An 11,182-nucleotide genomic window follows, 5' to 3' on the forward strand; every position below is an offset into this window, starting at 1 on the left:
GTGCTAACTGTGGGTGTTTAAATACTAGGACTATTATTTTGGGACCAACAGACTTTGGATTACAAAATAAACCATCATTTCACCAGTACTTTGTTGTTTGCCCTTGTCATGAACACTTCATCACTCATACACCTGCGCACAGCAAACCACTTTGCCACAGAGGGTCACAGGTTATTTACTCTTTTGTTTACCCTTGTTTTAAGTTTAATACAAACAACAAAACCTTCCACAGCATAGCTTCTCCAACCACACAACTGAGAATTTGACTTGCCTTGCAGGTCCCTCCATTCACGTACAATGGTGACCTGGCTCAACCTTATTTAGCTCCTGGGATCTGACAAGAAAATACTCCAAAGTAGTATAGTAAGGCTGCAAGGAATGGTGGTAAATTAGAATTGTGCATTACAAACACAGGAGGAGCTAAAAGACAAACAATGAAGGAGTTCTGGAAACAACCAATTAATGTTAATTCTCAGAATGGAGCGGTGAGGAATAACAGCAAGAATGTATGGGTATAGACAGTGAAACAGCACTGCTCCAGTCAGAGGTATCAGGTAGGACTCCCCTACTCATCTTACCATGAATCCCAGACATGGCTACAGTATTAGGAATGCTATTGTATTATTAATACATAATGGGTGTGTGCACACATGTATAGTCCTGAGGGGTATTGCTTAAGAAAATCAATATGACTGCACACATTAGTAATCTCTCTAGTCTTTATTACATTTCCAATAGATATGAACAGCAATTACAATATATTGATATTTTGAGGAAATTATTCAGAAGTACTTAAGGATGATTTTTTTTTTCAAAATGTCAATAACTATTGTTATCCAATTGAAATCAATTGAAGATTTAATTAAACTTGCAGAGAGCTAACAAAAAGTGTGCAATCTTATTGATTTCAGCTGCTGAATCGTTGTCTAATTACAAACCTTTTGCTGTCCACTGGCGAATAGTCATTTTCATAGAGTTCTACAAAGGTGCTCTAACTACCAAGGTTTGATACCTTGTGCTTCATCTAATATATATATATATATATATATATATTATATATATATATATCTATTATATATATAAAATATATATATATATATATATAAATTCCTTACAAGTTCGTCAGTAAATGATTGGAGATCTACCTATGTTGCAATTTGCTAACCTCTAGATGTGATTCTATCCTTCAGTACCATACATATACTTTTATCACAATATCTTTGTGTATATGCGGGATGAATGATAGGGCTTTGAATAGAGTTGAATCTGGAAATATAGTCAGATAAATATAGAAATACAGATGGCTTTTAGCACTGTCTGCATGATTGTTACACTCTTGAAAATCAATCATTATTAAACTAGATAAGGCTTATGTGCATGTTGATTGAACCCCATGTACCTTAATTAGACAAGGTGTCTTCAGTGTTCATAATTTGTGCTGATGGTACTTTGTTGTTTTGTTTTATAGATGGTGTTCAAAGCTGCTAAGAGGATTCAGAAGACCTGAACATTAGGATTAACACTTGACACAATTCTTTCAGCAGAGAAAAAAAGAGAAATCAATTTGTTTAAAGTGAGTTGCAAGTTCTGACCTGAAACACTTGCAATTACTGCCTCTCTATGCTACAATGTTTAGGTACCATTTGAATGAAAAAAAAATACTTCAGCCTAAAAGTAAATGTCATTCAACATGTCCTTCCTTGTATTACAGATCTCAAGGCCTGCCTGGAACAGGTCAGCTCTGCCCTGGGCTACTAATTATGGTCAAACAATGACACGGCCTGCTCTTCTGTCTTAACATCTATGTATCTAATGTGTTCATTGTTGTTATGAAACTGTACTGACATTTATCGCATGTACATTTCTGAAATGTATTAGTAAATAAATAAGAAATAAAAAAGCAACATAACCCTGCCAAAACTTTCACTGTTTTTACTACTGCGAAACACAATAGTATTTCAAAGGAAAAGAGAATGGTTGTGTGTTGTTGGGGGTGGATGTGCAAAAAACATTGCAGTCTTATATATTCAGGCTTGATAAGCTTTATACATGTGGCCACAAAGTGTTGGTCTGCAGGGTTCCTAGTTTTTTCTTGTGTTTTACAAAATGTATGGCTTTTCATTTCACTCTGCAGAGGGCAATATAGACTGCTGTAAAGCCTATTATTTACTGTTCCCATTAGCCTTCCACCATGAACAGCCCAAAATACAGGTCTTCATGCTGCAGTCTTTCAAAGAGTAATCAATGGCATTACTTGACTTCAAATTTAAAAACTAACAACAAAATACAGTGCCTGTAAAGGCAACGTTTAGGGTGTCAGTGGGAATTGTTCTTGTTTAAAAGAATCAACAAGAAGTAACTAATACTTAGAACTGAACATTTTGAAAGATCTTATGAAAGAGATGCTTGTAAATAATCTGAGTTGTAGTGTTGAGGTGTATAGTAAAAAATAATTCCCTTGAAATCAGTGTAGTTTTACTGGTATTAATTCAGAGGGCATTAAGATTTTTTTTTTTTTTTTTTTGTGGGCTAGAATGGGTCACAGAACATTTTTAGGACATTTGTGATCTAATATCTTAAGAGGTGCAATTGGAGGTTGGTAAAGATGCATTCTATTAAATAAGAAATTAATACAATATCCACAGGAATAATAATCTCTGAGTAACTAGCTAGAATAGGAAATTTTGTTGCTTCATTAAACAAACACAAATAGGGTTGTTTCAAGTTCTCTACTCTCCAAAAATATTCTTTGCTTCAGTGCAGATTGAATCATCTCATTTGCAAAAATGTCCTGGTTGAAGGACAAAATTAGCAGCAACAAACGTCATTCACATAAAAATAGGAATCTAAAAATGTATCACAATGTCACATTAGCATTTCTATTTAATTTAAAGTTAAGTGCCCCTCATTTTTGTAGACAGAAATATAATTATAACTGGTGACAGTTACTAATCATGGTTTATCTACATGAAAAGGTATTGTTTTTGTACACATGATTGCTTGTGTTACCCTAACAATAGTTTGCAGCTCTCTTAGTTTTACCATTCAACCTGCAATGCACATTTAGTGTAATAAACCTTACAAAGGCATTGCTTAAAAGAATGGTTGATATCAAACATTAGGCCCACTAGAACATTCTGGCCACAATTAGGACATTTGACTGTTATTGTTCACTAAATATCTGATTTTATACCTGTTTTTTTATTGTCTGAGGAAGACTGCTCTTACTGCATTTAAACTGGAACAAAAGCACCAGTCACACTGCTCTACACAGAAATCTAATTGTTGTTCATGTTTGACCTTGAGAGATCTGAAGAATACATGGTGGGAGGCTGGAATAATGTAATCTGAGCAAACTATGGAAGCTTATTTTTGTATCTAATTTAAGAGTTGCTTGATGTTATTTAATTAAACCATGCTTGGCAAGAGCCAAATGAAACATTCCCTAGACAAGATACGGATATGGAAATACGGTCCTCTGATGATACAGCCTGCTGTCTGAGAATACAGTCACTCATCGTGACCATTGGGTACAAAACTTGGGAGAAGCATTTCACAAAAGAAACTGGGAAGTTTCCTGCTGCGTTGTTCCATCATTATACTGTATATCATAATATCATATCATAATGTTCATCGTAATAATTGTTAGGATCCCACTGAAGCACAAATATATATAGACCTTGGCACAGAATGCAGAAACTATTTTAACATTCCATTCAATTATATATATATGATATATATAAATAGTTTCTACATTCTGTGCAGATGTCTAGAAAGTAAAACAGGCTTGCAGTCGATCTTTAAGCTGTATGTCTGTATTTATCTGAGAATTAAACTTGTTTAGGTATTGAAAAATACAATTTTTTTAAAATTAATTTGAATATATACCAATACATATTTAAGCAATACAATACCATAACATGTGTAATGTGCCTTTAGTTTTTCATACAGATACTTCTCTTTTGGTTTCTAACTACAAACTATGGGACTTAAGCAATAAAATGTTTTGTGCTAGGGTTAAAACCCTGACCTCCCCATATTGATTAGGAGTCATTTGCATAATTAGCATAATCCCCTTGCCTAATATCTTTAGAATTTTTTCTCTGACAGTCAACCTTTATCAAAGATAGCTAGACCATCTTCTCTCATTCAACAAAACATGTCCCTGAACTGTATGGATACATTCCGTCTTTAAGTCTTCCTGTGTCAGGAATCCACTCACAAAGGCTTTTATAAATATAGACTTCAGTTCCAATGAATAGGAACTGACTGATCAGTTCATTTCCTGTTCTGAGCAGATTCTTATACCATTAACTAGTTATATTCCTCTGTGAAAGTTTGCATTGACCTTTGCATTTGCTTAAAAAAAAGACCCAGGGTCTACTCTCTTTCATTATGTTTAGTTGTTGGTTACGGCTTTATTAAGTGTGGAAGGGTTCATACATAGATGGGTACTTATAGATACAGCAATGAAATTGGAATTTAAGGCAGTTTAAGGAAGTTAGATGTATTTCCCATTTTGAAATTTGACAGGATGTAACTTCAAAAAGCATAATTTACACTTTGAGGTAAAAGGCTTTAAAAATCAGCCCCAGTCTTTTTAATATCAATACAGAACCTTTTAATTTGAATAAAAAAAAAAAAAAAAAACATAACTTGCACCCATGTGCAGTTTAGCTTATGCTGCTGTCAGTATCTTTGTCATCATTTTCTATTCTGTGCAATTGGTGTCATTGCAATAATCCATGATTATTCAAATTGCACTGTGCTTTCCAATGGGGCTCTAGACAGGGAGAGAAACATACTGGCCACCTTGAGCACCTGCTGAGCAGCCACAGTCTTTATGTGAAGCAGCGCACACCCCATGCTGTGATGCTGGGTAGTATGTCCATGTAGAATCCCAGGCAGGATTTCAACTTATGACCTTCTCACCCATAAGCACCTGCTCTACCTCCTGATCCACCAATACAGATGCAGCTGTCATCCAGAGCACAAATTATTGTTTTGAACGATCTATTGCCTGTTGTGCACAAGTGTTGAGGTAGTATAGTATCTATAGCAAGAGAGTTATTTGTCTCTGTTTTTGAAAGAGGTTTTTGAAACTAATTATAATAAAACTGCCACCAGGTGCATTGTTGTGTTCTGTAGCTCGTCTCTGGGATTGTTTTCCTGCCCTGGGGTGGACCTTCTTCCATGCAGATTGACTGCGGAGTGTGAACCCTCAAAGACGCTTGCAGAAGCACTTGCTCTTTAAACTCATTAGGGGTCCTGAGACTGAAGCAAGAAGATATTACTCCAGAGATCTGACTGCGAAGAAAGCATATCCAAACTGTTCTTGATGGATTTCAATGAGCTTGACTGTCTTTTGTTTTGGTTCACAGCCAAGATGGATAAGAGATTAGCATTGTAGGATGTGCATTTGGACTGGGAGTCGATAGTTTTTGATTTAAAGAGATGTGGTGAACTTTAGGCCTCTGTTTATCAATACAATTACGCCTGCAGTATGCGCCTTTTGCTGTGAATGTAGAAACTGGTTGTTTTTTTGTCATTCTACACTTGTTTAAATAGTTTATATATATATAGATTAATGCTGGGTGTTTCTCTATACAAGGTTCAGAATAGAATTCAGGAGAGAGAATGCTCAGGGAATGGCCCACAGAATTTCTGATTTCCTGTAGCTTTCTGGGGAACAATGAAATATTCCCCCGGTGGTAGAAACAGGTAATGTAATATAGGTTTTCAGAGTGTTAAGCTATAGCATCTAAAGTGGATCTGGATGCTAGGGTGACAGGTCTGACATTGAAAATCCCTGAGCCTTGGGGATGCGCACATGTGTTTACACTCGAAGACACACTTTGATGGAGGGTGAGGGGCTGTTATGTGCAGCCCTTGCCTCTTCATTCAGTTCAATCAGCTAAAGTCCCTCAGCTAAAAATGAAAACCAGTTACCAGTATACCCTTTGTTTGTGTTCTACTATAGGGATTGTACTGTTCTATTAATGCAAATTCTACAGGCTTTAATTACTTTAGTTAATTGCTTTGCACGACTGTTAATAAAAGCACTTTCAATCATCACTTCAGCAACTAACAGACAAAATAAAATTGATGATATAAAAGTTTACTGTTTGACACCATTGTTCAAATTGTGTTAAGGATAAAAGCACAGTCAAGCAAGGTACAACAAAGTATGATATAACACAGTATAAGCATATGCAAAAGTGAAACATATAATACACATTGTATGTAGCTGAAAACTTGAATTTTACTTTCACTTTAAGATCACTGTATTGGTTTAACCTTCCCGTGCCTTATCAAGGTCACTGGATACTAGTTTAATATAAGAATATCTTTAACAGATATTCTTAATCATCATTGTATGCTGTAATAATAATTGTATTATAATATATATATATATATATATATAAGATATATAGATATATATATATATATATATAATATATATATTATATATGTACATAAATAATATATAATTATTATAATGCATTAAGATTAATAATGCCAGCCAGCCTCTTTGCATGGCTGTTGATCTCCACTAGTCACAAAGACTTGGGTGAATTATTTTGGATAATACATTTTGATTTAAACCTTGTTTAGCTGCACTATCGATTCTCAATTAGAGGATCTGAAAGCTGCTGCCACCTTACATTGGTGTTGAAAATTGAAAGTCAAATTTAATAAACAAGCAGCGGGTAAAAATGACCCTTATTAAAGGAACATAAGTAAGCTGTAGAAATCTGTTCTTGTAATGTTAAATAATAATGGCACAGGTCTAGCAGAATGCATTAGAAGTGTGCCAACTGTGCTGGGGATCTCTTTTATTATATACAACCTGAGCAGGAATAAAACTGACAGCTTTAATAGCTGGGTCTGAGCCCTACTGCATGAAGAAATGAATTCACTGACTTAAACATGAAACTAGAACAAAAAAGAATGCTTTGACTCTCATCTATTGCATGCAGATATACTGTATTGCAATTAAATGTATCTTTAGTTAATGTTACAGTTGATTGAAATTATTGATCTATCCTTAATTATAAACAACCAAATGGTATTATAGTAACCCATAATAAATTATTTCAACTAGAAATGTGTTGCCTTGTATAGATCTTTCTTTCAGCTTTCAATCCTTGTAAATCTGTGTACCATATAAGTACCCCCATTGTTGAAGAGTAGTATAAATGCAATGTGTGGGGGCTAAGATGTTTATAAATATGCTTTCTTTAATCTTTTTTCAAAAATAGTCCCGCTACAGCATACACTTTTACATAAGTTCAGGTTGCATGATTATACAGTAATGCTAATCTAGCATGATTCTTTTATCTATCTTTGTCAGATTCAATAAGATTAGATTACTGTCTGTAGATTTGCACTGATTACACTAACGCGTTAATGCTCCCCTGTTCGTAGCTACCATAAACGTAGATTGATTGATTTGGAGAAGCTAAGGACCTGGTATAAATATTCCTGATTTCATCCATTCAAGAGATTGATTTGTCCATTGTGAAGTGAACCAGGGTTTGTTTAGATTGGAGGCTGCATGTGCATCCAGCAGGAGTAAAGGAATAAATGATCAGAGCTGCAACAATCACATCACATGCTCACTCTGGTATTATTCTTATCATGTTTAAACAAGCAAACCTTCGTTTTGCGATCCTGATGCTTCATTCAACCGAGGTTCCCGTCAACCTATGAGCCCTGTTGTAGCGAGTTTCAGCGTTGTTAGCTGGGTTGATCGGTACCATCAACCAAACTTTAAGGGAGTATCCACTGTCACTGAGGAAAATCCCAACCCTGTGATGCTTTTCAAAGTATCTGTAGATTTCACTATCCGGAAAATTTCGGGAATCGTGGGTTGAGCTGGGCCATCGAACTACGCAATTAAGTATGTTGAGTTCGTAGTCACCATGACTTGAATGTTAATCGAATGTCTCCCTTTCTGGTTTACGTGTTTCCATTCACGATCGAATGGTGCTTTAATAGGCATGTGAGTACCGTCAACACAACCAACAACATTTGGAAACACCGTCACTTGGTAGAAATCTTGTTTGCCATTATTTATCCTTTGCTGATTGCGTCATTATTTGAGCATTTCATCACCTCTACGCCTGCGCACTGCAAACCGCTTTGCCACAGTGTGTTTTTAAACTAGTATTTTAAAAGGCATTGGAGTGTTAAAGGAGTGCTGGAGACGGGCTGTATTGCTTTTATTGTTAGTTTTTTGCGAGCCCAAGCAGGTACTGAGCCGCACTGCCCTTTAGTTTTAAATTGTACATCTGTATTAAGTTACTGTTTTAATTAACGGGCAGTACAAATCCCTTGCTGTCACTGTGTTTTCTAGATCTGTCCTGTTTGTTAAGTATAGTTTACCACCTGTATTTAATAAAACAATGTTCATTGCCCGACATAATAGTGTGGTCTAGTTTATTTTCCTTCTTGTATTCTGCCTGGCAGATCCCACCCCGATCAAAAAGAACCAGTGCCCTATGTACATATGTTCAGTTTTGGTGTATATTATTTGTTATAATACATGGTGACATAACAGAGAAATTGTAGCACTAGCAGTGTGTACCTTTAATCATTGAAGAAGTGTTGAGAATAACATTAGAAAACAGAATTTAAACTTCAGAATTTTTTTATTTTAACTTTTTGTGGGTGGGTGTGGAACCGAGAGTCTTTCTGAGGGATATCAGTCGACAGAGGAGATGTGGGTGAGGTCATTTCTTACCAAATGTATGTTTCTTATTAGAGTACTTGCATTATTCTGTCTGCTGCGAACAAAACTTTAAATCTACAGGCCATTGTTGTTTGTTTTGGTATTGACGGTTTTTCTTGTGTTCATCTAAAGGTGGCAGAGTTTGATTTTAAAAACTGTCAACCTTATTATACACGGGCAATCTTATTATACATGGGTCTCGCTCCACTCTCGTGTAAAATAAAACTGTAAAACACACACGTTTAATGGAAAATAATCATTCATCATGTATAATAATAATATACAAACATGCAATTTTGTGTTTTTTAAATCTTATTATACCCAGTACATGCAGCAATATGTCCGACAGCACCTAATTATTATTATTTTTTTTGTTACAATTTACCCTGGGAAACATTTATGCTACTCTCCAATAGCATTGTGGTGATTAAAAATACATTTACCTAATTAACATCATTAAAAACAAACACAGTTGCTCTGATCCATTCAGTACATACAATGCTAGTAAATAGAAGCAGAAGAATAAGGTAGGTTGTTTAAATGGATGGGGAAGGATTTGGGTTACTTGAATAAGCACCACCAGTAAAGGATAACTACAGCTGTTCTCTTTGCTCTTTGTTTTATACTCATTCCAGTTCACTTCAATGAGTGAAGTCCAGGCAGAGGCAGCTGAAACAGAGGTTGCCATTAATCTCCAGTCCTCCTGATTGGTAGGTGGATTGCAGCAGTGAAGCTACATTCAAATTGGGAATTTGAAGTTAGGAAGAGGTTAAAATCAATTCAAAATTCATCACAGAAAAATACTAATATAAAAACAAGTGTTCTTAATGCACACCTGTGAGGGTTCTGTTGTTAACTATTGATGGATTTGTTGATGGGTACTGTAATTAGTTGTGTGTGTAGTTGCCACAGTCACTGTGCTAATGCTTTAGCTCAAATAATGCTTTGTGGATACAAGTCTCAGTTTGTTGGGTATTCTGTGCTAGGAAATATTTGTCTCTGCAGTTAATAATGGAAGCACACAGGCTCTCCATTTTATATTATTGCACTATATTCTGCTAAATAAGGAGGAACATAAGCAGGGGATATGCATGAGCCAGCCTCAGAGCACAACCAAGCTGTGGTGCCAAGCTTAACTTTTCAACATGTGGAAATCTTAGCTGGAGCCATGTATAAATGGAAAGCAGGTAGCTGATATTAACATATTGAAACGTTTTTTTTTTTTTTTTACAGTAACTCCTCTTTGATCCAGTGGCTCTGTGAAAACTGATTGCTCCTTTGAATCGCCAGCCCCCTCCATTCCATACAGGAGGTGTAAATTGAAGTGTAATTGAGTCATTACTGGAGTGCATTTGGGTAATGGACTGGATGAAAATTTGTGAATAGTGGAATTAAAAAAAATATGAAAATTAAGTTAGCCAGCAAAATGTCAGTGGCTCAACCAAATGAAGGGTATTTGAACTGCACAAACAGCATGTAAGGGAGGGGTACTGCAGACTACAAACAACCAGACAGGAAGAAAAGAAGCTCCAAATCTGTTTTTCATTTACCAGAACATATAATTCTCAGGAATAGATTTGTGCATAATAAATGTGCTTTCCAATATGTGATCAAGTGGAATATGTTATCAAAGACACTTTTCAAAATTAATTAATGTTGTATGTTGAACATCTTTTCAATCTACTTTGTAATTTAATTGAATTAATTTAGTGATTTTGCTTAATTCAATAATGCATATATTTCAATGAAGTGACAAAACCCAATGCAACATGTAAAACAAGAACGGACTTGCATGACAATGCATTGAAGTGCATTGACAATGTGCGTTATTGAGCAATTAATGGCTGCAGACACTTGAAACTTGTAAAGACAAATTAATAACCAATTACATACATATAATTGTGTCAGGCACCTTAACCATCTAAACTGTTTTAGAATGCTGTGCTGCTAAAAATGATTTCCAAATGAACACTGTCCAGCTGCTCTCTCTCTGAATATCTCAGTGAAAACACTGGAAAAGGAATAAAGGGAATACAATGTCCATTGAAAGAGCTAGCAAAAAACATTCTCTGTTTAAAATTGATACATTTTAGCAATCAGGATAAAAGGGACATATTCCATTTTAAGATTTCTATCTGTTATCCAGCCTCTTTCCAAAGCTTTATTCCCCCGGTATATGACATATTTGAATAGAAAAAAGAAAAAAATGTTGCCAAACCAATGAGAGAATTTAATTGAATACAAGACAGTGATTAAAGAAACATCAACCCGCTTTGTTGATAACTGGTTTAATTATAATTCACTTGGAGGAGTAATAATAATGACTCATATAGAAGCAGAATCAAAGTGTGTCACTTGATTCTTGTATGTGACTTCATGTTGCTCTGATAAGAGAATTACCATTGAACCAATAATCAACAAAGCTGGGTGACAGAAGATTTAAAGTTC

Source organism: Polyodon spathula, chromosome 18 (genome assembly GCF_017654505.1).
Source record: "Polyodon spathula isolate WHYD16114869_AA chromosome 18, ASM1765450v1, whole genome shotgun sequence".
Taxonomy (NCBI): domain Eukaryota; kingdom Metazoa; phylum Chordata; class Actinopteri; order Acipenseriformes; family Polyodontidae; genus Polyodon; species Polyodon spathula.